We start from the raw sequence: 12,054 nt of genomic DNA, 5'->3' as shown, positions 1-12,054 counted from the left end.
TTCTTATAGTCCCGAAAGTACGACGACCTCAAGCTCGTCCACACGAGTATGCGTCCGATTGAATCCTCGCCTTGAAATAATACGCAAGAGTTCCTCTTGTCGAGCAGCCCTAAGCTCAAACTCTCGCCGCGATTACGTCCTTGCTCGGATGTATGAAAAACGTCGCCAAGTTATTCCCGTGATTGATGACTACTTGAACTCCTTCAAGTATCTTTCTCTCTCTACAACTTGGTGTTGTAGTGAGATGTTTCTTATGGTGTGTCTTTTGCCTTAACATCCATGAACTATATATAGGCTTGAAGGTTTAGTGTCCTTAAGACACATGGCAAGACAAGTGTTGCATATGTAGTTAAGGTATTGCCACCATGTGACACCTAGCTACATATGTGTCACTTGTGACATCATATTTATGATATCATCTTCATGAGATGACATCACTATATTGCATCATCATTCCACTAATTTATGATAAGCGCTTTAAGTATCATTAATTACACTAATTAATTACTTAAGCCTTATAATCATAAAATTTGGTTAAAATATAATTAGGTTTCTACTAATTTATAACTCTTATAAATTAGTCCGTAATTAACTTGGATAATATACAATTAGGTTCCTACTAATTTGTAACTCTTACAAATTAGTCCCTAATTTGTATTTGTTTTTCATCTTAGATCAATTTTCGAGATATTCTAGTATCTATATGAAATTGATCTTTCGTAAACTCAATCGATTGCACACTCTATTGTGTGTGACTAACTATGTGCACATTTATATGGCAACGAGAGTCATAAGAAACGCCTTTTTTATATTAAATAATTAAATCCCATTTAATTATTAATTCTCGTAGATCAAGAGTGACGTCTAGGAACATATCACGACCCCCAAATAGAAATGAATGTTTCGATGCATTCTTTATGAACCAATGTTCATAATTACCGTACACTCAAAATTCCCTTCATCTAAGATACCAATCTCGACTAGTGTCACGGTTAAGTCAAACACTATTTGTCTTTATCATACGACCTCATCTCTCAATTCTAATTCTTGATAAATATGACTTCCACTAGAAACAACTTTCTAAGTAAGTCATATACACCTGCGCAGGTTTTTCTTATCCATCAAGAACAATTCGAGATAGCATAGAATCTTGTCTCCGTTCATCCAGAGTGATGAATCCTTTATAGGTTAAACCCCTATCTCCATATACAACTAACTAGAGACAACACATCTCGCAGTCCTAGCTGATGAAAGATCTAGGCTTAAGGAGTATCAAACTCTAATCACCTACATACAAGATAGTGTCACCGCAAGTCAAAGGACATATGTACAATTATGAACTAGATGACATTAAATTGACTTTAATGAATTACCATGTATAAGTTATCTAGCGTCACTTGTTCGACTCACTCAACACCTTGAGTGTCCACATGTTTATTCTAATCCCCATCACGTAGAATGAGACTCACTACTTTCTATAATTTAGTAACTCTTTAATAATCAGGAGAATAAACAGAGGTCACGATCTTTCCGGGATAATGCGATGCCCTTATTCGTAGGACCCCATCGATCGTGAACGGTTATTTAAATCACTTGAATAATAGAATTTGTCACTCATATTCTTAACACCTTAAGAATAGATTCTATCACAATGTGATAAGGACAATACGTAATAAATGAACACTTAGTTGATGAGACACTTAGTTCAAATAAAACATATATATCTTTGCCATTGGGATTAGTTCTACAAATATACACAATTAAATTGCCCTAGGGCACATACTACTAAAAAAAAGGTGAAACGTTTGGATTTGATTCGAAACGTTTGAAAACGTTTGGCTTAAATTGCTAAAAAGGTGAAACCTTTGGTTTTTTTCGAAACGTTTGGTTTTGTTATGAAACGTTTGTAAACGTTTGGCTTAAATTGCTAAAAAGGGGAAACGTTTGGATTTGTTTCGTAACATTTGTAAACATTTGGCTTAAATCGCTAAAAAGGTGAAACAGTTAGATTTGTTTCGTAACGTTTGAAAACGTTTGGCTTAAATTGCTAAAAAGCTGAAACGTTTGGTTTTGTTTCGTAACGTTTGTAAACGTTTTGCTTAAATTGCTAAAAAGGTAAAACGTTTGGTTTTATTTTGTAACATTTTTAAACATTACGAAACAAATCCAAACGTGTAAAACGTTACAAAACAAATCCAAACGTTTAAAACGTTACAAAACAAATCCAAACGTTTCACATTTTTAGCGATTTAAGCCAAATCCAAATGTTTCCCCATTTTAGCGATTTAAGTCAAACCTTTACAAACGTTACGAAAGAAATCCAAGTGTTTCAAGGCTTTAGCAATTTAAGCAAAACGTTTACAAACGTTAGGAAACAAATCCAAATGTTTCTCCATTTTAGCCATTAAAGCCAAGGGTTTAAAAACGTTATGAAACAAATCCAAGCGCTTCACCTTTTAGCAATTTAAGCCAAACGTTTACCAATGTTCCGAAACAAAACCAAACATTTCACCGTTTTTCCGATTTATGCCAAACGTTTACAAATGTCACGAAACAAATCCAAACGTTTCACCTTTTTAGCGATTTAAGCCAAACGTTTACAAACGTTACGAAACAAATCCAAACGTTTCCCCATTTTAGCAATTTGAGCCAAACGTTTACAAACGTTACGAAACAAATCCAAGCGTTTCACCTTTTTAGCAATTTAAGCCAAAGGTTTACAAACGTTACGGAACAAAACCAAACTTTCACATTTTTAGCAATTTAAGCCAAACATTTACAAACGTTACGAAACAAATCCAAACATTTCACCTTTTTAGCAATTTAAGGCAGACCTATACAAACGTTACGGAAAAATCCAAGCGTTTCACCTTTTTAGCAATTTAAGCCAAATGTATACAAACATTATGAAACAAAACCAAACGTTTCGCATTTTTAGCGATTGAAGCCAAAGGTTTACAAACGTTACGAAACTAATCCAAACGTTTCGCCTTTTTAGCGATATAAGCCAAACGTTTACAAACGTTACGAAACAAATCCAATCCAAACGTTTTCCCATTTTTGCGATTTAAGCCAAACATTTATAAACGTATGGTTTTGTTTCGTAACATTTGTAAATTTTTTGCTTAAATCGCTAAAGAGGTGAAACGTTAGGATTTGTTTCGTAACGTTTGTAAACGTTTGGCTTAAATCGCTAAATATGTGAATCGTTTTGTTTTGTTCCGTAACGTTTGTAAACGTTTGGCTTATATCGTTAAAAAGGTGAAACGCTTGAATTTGTTTCGTAACGTTTGTAAACGTTTGGCTTAAATTGCTAAAACGGTGAAAGGTTTGGCTTTGTTTCATAAATTTGTAAACGTTTGACTTAAATCGCTAAAAAGGTGGCTTAAATTGCTAAAAAGGTGAAGTGTTTGGATTTGTTTGGTAACGTTTGGCTTAAATCTCTAAAAATGTGAAACGTTTGGTTTTGTTCCGTAACCTTTGTAAACGTTTGGCTTAAATTGCTAAAAAGGTGAAAGGCTTAGATATGTTTCGTAACGTTTGTAAACGTTTGGCTTAAAATGATAAAAAGGTGAAACGTTTGGTTTTGATTCATAAATTTGTAAACGTTTGGTTTAAATCACTAAAAAGGTGGCTTAAATTGCTAAAAAGGGGAAACGTTTCAAAGTTTGCATTTGTTTTGTAACGTTTATAAATGTTTGGTATAAATCGCTAAAAAGGTGAAGCGTTTGGTTTTGTTTCGTAACGTTTGTAAATGTTTGGCTTAAATCGCTAAAAAGGTGAAACGTTTGGATTTGATTCGTAACGTTTCTAAACGTTTGGTTTTTTTTCTTAACATTCACAAACGTTTCGCTTCAATGCTCAAAAGATGAAACGTTTGGATTTCTTTCGTAACGTATGTAAACGGTTCGCTAAAATTGCTAAATAGGTGAAACGCTTGGATTTGTTTAGTAATATATGTAAGCGTTTGGCTTAAATCGCCAAAAAAGTAAAACGTTTGGATTTGTTTCATAACATTGAAAACGTTTGGTTTTGTTTCGTACCGTTTGTAAATGTTTGAATTCAATCGCTAAAAAGGTGAAACGTTTGGATTTGTTTCGTAACGTTTGTAAACGTTTGGCTTAAATCGCTAAAAAGGTGAAACGTTTAGATTTGTTTTGTAACGTTTGTAAACGATTGTCCTAAATTTCTTAATAGGTGAAACGTTTGGATTTGTTTCGTAACGTTTGTAAATGTTTGGCTGAAATTGGTAAAAAGGGGAAACGTTTGGTTTAGTTTCATATCCTTTGTAAATGTTTGGCTTCAATCGATAGAAAGGTGAAACGTTTGGATTTTTTTCGTAACGTTTGTAAACGTTTGGCTTATATTGCTAAAAAGGTGAAACGCTTGGATTTGTTTTGTAACCTTGGTAAACGTTTGGCTTATATCGCTTAAAAAAGTGATACGTTTGGATTTGTTTCGTAACGTTTTAAACGTTAGGTTTTGTTTCGTAACGTTTGTAAACGTTTGGATTAAATTGCTAAAAAGGTAAAACGCTTGGATTTATTTCGTAACGTTTGTAAACGTTTGGCTAAAATTGCTAAAAAGGTGAAACGTTTGGATTTGTTTCGTAACGTTTGGCTCAAATTGCTAAAAAGGGGAAACGTTCGGATAAGTTTCGTAATGTTTCAAAACGTTACGAAAAATCCAAACATTTCACATTTTTAGCGATTGAAGCCAAATGTTTAGAAATGTTACGAAACGTTTAACCTTTTTAGCGATTGAAGCCAAAAGCTTGGATTTAAAACGTTTGAAACGCTTGATTTTTCTCGTAGCATTTGTAAACGTTTGGCTTCAATCGATTAAAAGGCGAAAACCTTGGATTTGTTTCATAACGTTTATAAACGTTCGGCTTAAATTGCTAAAAAGGTGAAACGCTTGGATTTGTTTCGTAACATTTGTAAACGTTTGGCTTAAATCGCTACAAAGGTAAAACATTTCGATTTGTTTCGTAATGCTTGTAAACGTTTGGCTTAAATCACTAAAAAGGTGAAAGGTTTAGATTTGTTTATTAGCGTTTATAAACATTTGGCTTTAATCACTTAAAAGTTTAAACGTTTTGATTTGTTTCATAGCGTTTGTAAACGTTCTGCTTAACTTTCTAAAACAGTGAAATGCTTGAATTTGTTTCGTAATGTCTGTAAACGTTTGGCTTAAATCGCGAAAAAGGTGAAACGTTTGGATTTGTTTCGTAATATTTGTAAACGTTTGGCTTAAATTGCTAAAAAGGTGAAACATTTTGATTTGTTTCGTAAAGTTTGTAAATGTTTGGCTGCAATCACTTAAAAGGTGAAACGTTTAGATTTGTTTCATAACGTTTGTAAATGTCTGAATTAAATTTCTAAAAAAGTGAAACGCTTGGATTTTTTTCGTAACGTTTATAAACTTTTGGATTAAATCACTAAAAATGTGAAACATTTGGATTTGTTTCGTAAAGTTTGTAACGTTTCGCTTAAATCGTTAAAAAGGGGAAACGTTTGGATTTGTTTCTAAACGTTTATAAATGTTTGACTTAAATCGCTAAAAAGATGAAACGTTTGGATTTGTTTGTAACGTTTGTAAACTTTTGGCTTAAATCGCTAAAATGGGGAAACGTTTGGCTTTGTTTCGTAACGTTTGTAAACGTTTAGCTTAAATCACTAAAAAGGTGAAACATTTGGATTTGTTTCGTAACGTTTGTAATAGTTTGGCTTGAATCTCTAAAATGGGGAAATGCTTGGATTTGTTTCGTAATGTTTGTAAACGTTTGGCTTAAATCTCTAAAATGGGAAAATATTTGGATTTATTTCGTAATGTTTGTAAACGTTTAGCTTAAGTCGCTAAAAATGTGAAACGTTTAGTTTTGTTCCGTAACATTTGTAAACGTTTGGCTTATATCGCTAAAAAGGTGAAACGTTTGGATTTGTTACGTAACGTTTACAAACGTTGGCTTAAATCGCAAAAAAGGTGAAATGTTTGGTTTTGTTTCGTAACGTTTATAAATGTTTGGCTTAAATCGTTAAAAATGTGAACCGTTTGGCTTTGTTTCATAACGTTTGTAAACGTTTGGCTTATATTCATAAAAAGGTGAAATGCTTGAATTTTCTTGGTAACGTTTGTACATGTTTTGCTTAAATCGATAAAATGGGGAAACGTTTGGATTTGTTTCGTAGCGTTTATAAACGTTTGGCTTAAATCGCTAAACAGGTGAAACGTTTGGTTTTGTTTTGTAACGTTTGTAAATGTTTGGTTTAAATTTCTAAAAAGGTGAAACGCTTGGATTTTTTTCGTGACGTTTTAAACGTTTGGCTTAAATCCCTAAATTGGTGAAACATTTGGATTTGTTTTGCAACGTTTTAAACATTTGGAATAAATCACTAAAAAGGTGAAACAGTTGGATTTGTTTCGTAAAGTTTGTAAATGTTTGGCTTAAATTGCTAAAAAGGTGAAACACTTGGATTTATTTCGTAATGTTTACAAACATTTGGCTTAAATCGCTAACAAGGGGAAACGTTTCACCTTTTTAGCAATTTAAGCCAAACGTTTACAAACGTTACGGAACAAAACCAAACGTTTCACCTTTTTAGCAATTTAAGCCAAACGTTTACAAACGTTACGAAACAAAATCCAAACATTTCACCTTTTTCGCAATTTAAGCCAGACATTTACAAACGTTACGAAAAAAATCCAAGCATTTCACCTTTTTATCAATTTAAGCCAAATGTTTACAAACGCTATGAAACAAATCCAAGCGTTTAACCTTTTTAGCAATTTAATCCAAACGTTTACAAACGTTACGAAACAAAACCAAACGTTTCACCTTTTTAGCGATTTCAGCAAAACGTTTACAAACGTTACGAAACAAATCCATGTGTTTCACCTTTTTAGCAATTTAAGCCAAACGTTTACAAACATTACGTAACAAATCCAAAGTTTCCCCATTTTAGCGATTTAAGCCAAACGTTTACAAACGATACAAACAAATCCAAATGTTTCACCTTTTTATTGATTTAAGCCAAACGTTTACAAACATTACAAACAAATCCAAACAAATCCAAACGTTTACCCTTTTAACGAAACAAATCCAAAACATTTGGTTTTGTTTCGTAATATTTGTAAATGTTTGGCTTAAATCGCTAAAAAGATGAAACGTTTGGATTTGTTTCGTAACGTTTGTAAACGTTTGGCTTATATCGCTAAAAAGGTAAAATGCTTGGATTTGTTTCGTATCGTTTGTAAACGTTTGGCTTAAGTCGCTAAAATTGGGAAACGTTTGAATTTCTTTCGTAACGTTTGGCTTAAATCCCTAAAAAGGTGAAACGTTAGGTTTTATTTCGTAACGTTTGTAAACGTTTGGCTTAATTTGCTAAAAAGGTGAAACGCTTTGATTTGTTTCGTAACGTTTTAAACGTTTGGCTTAAATCGCTAAAATGGGGAAACGATTGGATTTGTTTTGTAACGTTTATAAACATTGGGCTTAAATCGCTAAAAAGGTAAAATGTTTGGTTTTGTTTCGTAACATTTGTAAAGGTTTGGCTTAAATCGCAAAAAAGGTGAAATGTTTTGATTTGTTTCGTAACGTTTATAAACGTTTGGTTTTGTTTCATAACGTTCGTATACGTTTGGCTTCAATCGGTAAAAAAGTGAAATGTTTGGTTTTGTTTCGTAATTTTTGTAAACGTGGCTTAAATTGCTTAAAAGGTGAAATGCTGGATTTGTTTTCTAACGTTTGTAAACGTTTGGCTTAAATCGCTAAAAAAGTGAAACATTTGGATTTGTTTCGTAATCTTTTAAACGTTCGATTTTGTTTCATAACCTTTGTAAACGTTCAACCTAAATTGCTAAAAAGGCGAAACATTTGGATTTGTTTCGTAACGGTTGTAAACGTTTGGCTTAAATCACTAAAAAGGGGAAACGTTTGGATTTGTTTTGTAACTTTTGTAAAGGATTGGCTTAAATTGATTAAAACAGGAAACATTTGGATTTGTTTCGTAATGTTTGTAAACGTTTGACTTAAATTGCTAAAAAGGTGAAACGGTTGCTTTTGTTTCATAATGTTTATCAACGTTTGGCTTCAATCGATAAAAAGGGGAAACGTTTGGATTTGTTTCGTAACATTTGTAAATGTTTGTCTTGATTGCTAAAAAGGTGAAACGATTGGATTTGTTTCGTATCGTTTGTAAACATTTGGCTTAAATCGCTAAAAAAGTGAAACGTTTGGATCTGTTTCGTAACTTTTTAAACGTTAGGTTTTGTTTCGTAAAGTTTTTAAACGTTTGGCTTAATTTGCTAAAAAGGTAAAACGTTTGGATTTGTTTCATAACGTTTGTAAACGTTTGGCTTAAATTGCTAAATAGGGGAAACATTTGGATTTTTTTCGTAATGTTTGTAAACGTTCGGCTTAAATTGATTAAAAGGTTAAACATTTGGATTTGTTTCGTAACGTTTGTATACGGTTTGCTTATATCGCTAAAAAGGGGAAACGTTTGGATTTGTTTCATCACGTTTGTAAACGTTTGGATTTGTTTCGTAACGTTTGTAAATGTTTGGTTTTGTTTTGTAACGTTTGTAAACGTTTGGCTTAAATATCTAAAAAGGGGAAACGCTTGGATTCGTTTCGTAACGTTCATAAACGTTAGGCTTAAATCGCTAAAAAGGTGAAATGTTTGGATTTGTTTCGTAACGTTTGTAAACGTTTGGATTTGTTTTGTAAACTTTTATAAACGTTTGACTTAAATATCTAAAAAGGTGAAACGTTTGGATTTGTTTCGTAACGTTTATAAATGTTTGGCTTAAATTGCTAAAAAGGTGAAAGGTTTGGTTTTGTTTCGTAACGTTTGTAAACGTTTGGATTTGTTTTGTAAACGTTTGTAAACGCTATGCTTAAATCGCTAAAAAGGTGAAATGTTTGGATTTGTTTCGTAACGTTTGTAAACATTTTGCTTAAATCGCTAAAAAGGTGAAACATTTGGATCTGTTTCGCAACGTTTATAAATGTTTGGCTTAAATCGCTAAAAAGGTGAAACATTTTGTTTTGTTTCGTACTGTTTGTAAACATTTGGCTTAAATTGCTAAAAGGTGAAAGGTTTGGTTTTGTTTCGTAATATTTGTAAACGTTTGGTTTACATTTTTACCGATTTTAGCCAAACGTTTAAAACGTTTCCCCTTATTAGCAATTTAAGCCAAACATTTACCTACGTTATGAAACAAATCCAAACGTTTCACATTTTTAGCAATTTAAACCAAACATTTACAAACGTTACGGAACAAAACCAAACATTTATAACGTTTGGCTTTGTTCTGTAACGTTTGTAAACGTTTTGCTTCATTTGCTAAAAAGGTGAAACGCTTGGATTTGTTTCGTAACGTTTACAAACGTTTGGCTTAAATCGCTAAAAAGGGGAAATGTATCACAATTTTAGCAATTTAAGCCAAACGTTTACAAACATTACGAAACAAATCCAAGTGTTTCACCTTTTTAGCAATTTAAGCCAAACGTTTACAAACGTTACGGAACAAAACAAAACGTTTCACATTTTTAGCAATTTAAGCCAAACGTTTACAAACGTTACGAAACAAAATCCAAACATTTCACCTTTTTAGCAATTTAAGCCAGACATTTACAAACGTTACGAAAAAAATCCAAGCATTTCACCTTTTTATCAATTTAAGCCAAATGTTTACAAACGTTATGAAACAAAACCAAATGTTTTGCCTTTTTAGCGATTGAAGCCAAAAGTTTACAAACGTTACGAAACAAATCCAAACGTTTCACCTTTTTAGCGATATAAACCAAACGTTTACAAACGTTACGAAACAAATCCAATCCAAACGTTTCCCCATTTTAGCAATTTAATCCAAACATTTATAAACGTATGGTTTTGTTTCTTAACGTTTGTAATTTTTTTGCTTAAATCGCTAAAAAGGTGAAACGTTAGGATTTGTTTCGTAACGTTTGTAAATGTTTGGATTAAATCGCTAAATATGTGAAACATTTTGTTTTATTCCGTAATGTTTGTAAACGTTTGGTTTAAATTGCTAAAAAGGTGAAACGCTTGAATTTGTTTCGTAACGTCAGTAAACGTTTGGATTAAATCGCTAAAAAGGTGGCTTAAATTGCTAAAAAGGTGAAGCGTTTGGATTTGTTTCGTAATGTTTGTAAACGTTTGGCTTAAATCGCTAAAAATGTGAAACGTTTGGTTTTGTTCTGTAACGTTTGTAAATGTTTGGCTTAAATTGCTAAAAAGGTGAAACGCTTGGACATGTTTCGTAACGTCAGTAAACGTTTGGCTTAAAATGCTAAAAAGGTGAAACGTTTGGTTTTGTTTCATAAATTTGTAAGTGTTTGGTTTAAATCGCTAAAAAGGTGGCTTAAATTTCTAAAAAGGGGAAACGTTTCCTCTTTTGCATTTTTTTTGTAACGTTTATAAACGTTTGGCATAAATCGCTAAAAAGGTGAAGCGTTTGGTTTTGTTTCGTAACGTTTGTAAATGTTTGGCTTAAAGCGCTAAAAAGGTGAAACGTTTGGATTTGATTCGTAACGTTTATAAACGTTTGGTTTTGTTTCGTAACGTTTGTAAACGTTTCGCTTCAATGCTCAAAAGATGAAACGTTTGGATTTCTTTCGTAATGTATGTAAACGTTTCGCTTAAATTGCTAAAGAGGTGAAACGCTTGGATTTGTTTAGTAACGTTTGTAAGCGTTTGGCTTAAATCGCTAAAAAAGTAAAACCTTTGGATTTGTTTCGTAACATTGTAAACGTTTGGTTTTGTTTCGTACCGTTTGTAAACGTTTGAATTCAATCGCTAAAAAGGTGAAACGTTTGGATTCGTTTCGTAACATTTGTAAACGTTTGGCTTAAATCGCTAAAAAGGTGAAACGTTTAGATTTGTTTTGTAACGTTCGTAAACGATTGGCTTAAATTGCTAAAAAGGTGAAAAGTTTGGATTTGTTATGTAACGTTTGTAAACGTTTGGTTGAAATTGGTAAAAAGGTGAAACGTTTGGTTTAGTTTCATATCCTTTGTAAATTTTTGGCTTCAATCGATAGAAGGTGAAACGTTTGGATTTGTTCCGTAACGTTTGTAAACGTTTGGCCTATATTGCTAAAAAGGTGAAACGCTTGGATTTGTTTCGTAACCTTTGTAAACGTTTGGCTTATATTGCTAAAAAAAGTGATACGTTTGGATTTGTTTCGTAACGTTTTAAACGTTAGGTTTTGTTTCTTAACGTTTGTAAACGTTTGGCTTAAATTGCTAAAAAGGTAAAACGCTTGGATTTGTTTCGTAACGTTTGTAAATATTTGGCTTAAATTGATAAAAAGGTGAAACATTTGGATTTGTTTCGTAACGTTTGTAAACATTTGGCTTGAATTGCTAAAAATGGGAAACGTTTGGATTAGTTTCGTAATGTTTAAAACGTTACAAAAAATCCAAACGTTTCGCATTTTTAGCGATTGAAGCCAAATGTTTATAAATGTTACGAAACAAAACGAAATGTTCAACCTTTTTAGGGATTGAAGCCAAAAGCTTGGATTTAAAACTTTTGAAACGCTTGGATTTTTTTCGTAACGTTTGTAAACGTTTGGCTTCAATCGATAAAAAGGGGAAACCCTTGGATTTGTTTCATAACGTTTGTAAACGTTCGGCTTAAATTGCTAAAAAGGTGAAACGCTTGGATTTGTTTCGTAACATTTGTAAACGTTCTGCTTAAATCGTTAAAAAGGTGAAACACTTGGATTTGTTTCGTAACGTTTGTAAACGTTTGGCTTAAATCGCGAAAAAGGTGAAACGTTTGGATTTTCTTCGTAACGTTTGTAAACGTTTGGCTTTAATCACTTAAAAGTTTATACGTTTTGATTTGTTTCATAACGTTTGTAAACGGTCTTCTTAACTTTCTAAAACGGTGAAACGCTTGAATTTGTTTCGTAACGTTTGTAAACGTTTGGCTTAAATCGCGAAAAAGGTGAAACATTTGGATTTTCTTCGTAACGTTTGTAAACGTTTGGCTTAAATCGCTAAAAAGGTGAAACATTTTG

This window comes from Mercurialis annua, linkage group LG3, assembly GCF_937616625.2.
Source record: "Mercurialis annua linkage group LG3, ddMerAnnu1.2, whole genome shotgun sequence".
NCBI lineage: Eukaryota > Viridiplantae > Streptophyta > Magnoliopsida > Malpighiales > Euphorbiaceae > Mercurialis > Mercurialis annua.
This window is presented reverse-complemented; position numbering follows the sequence as displayed.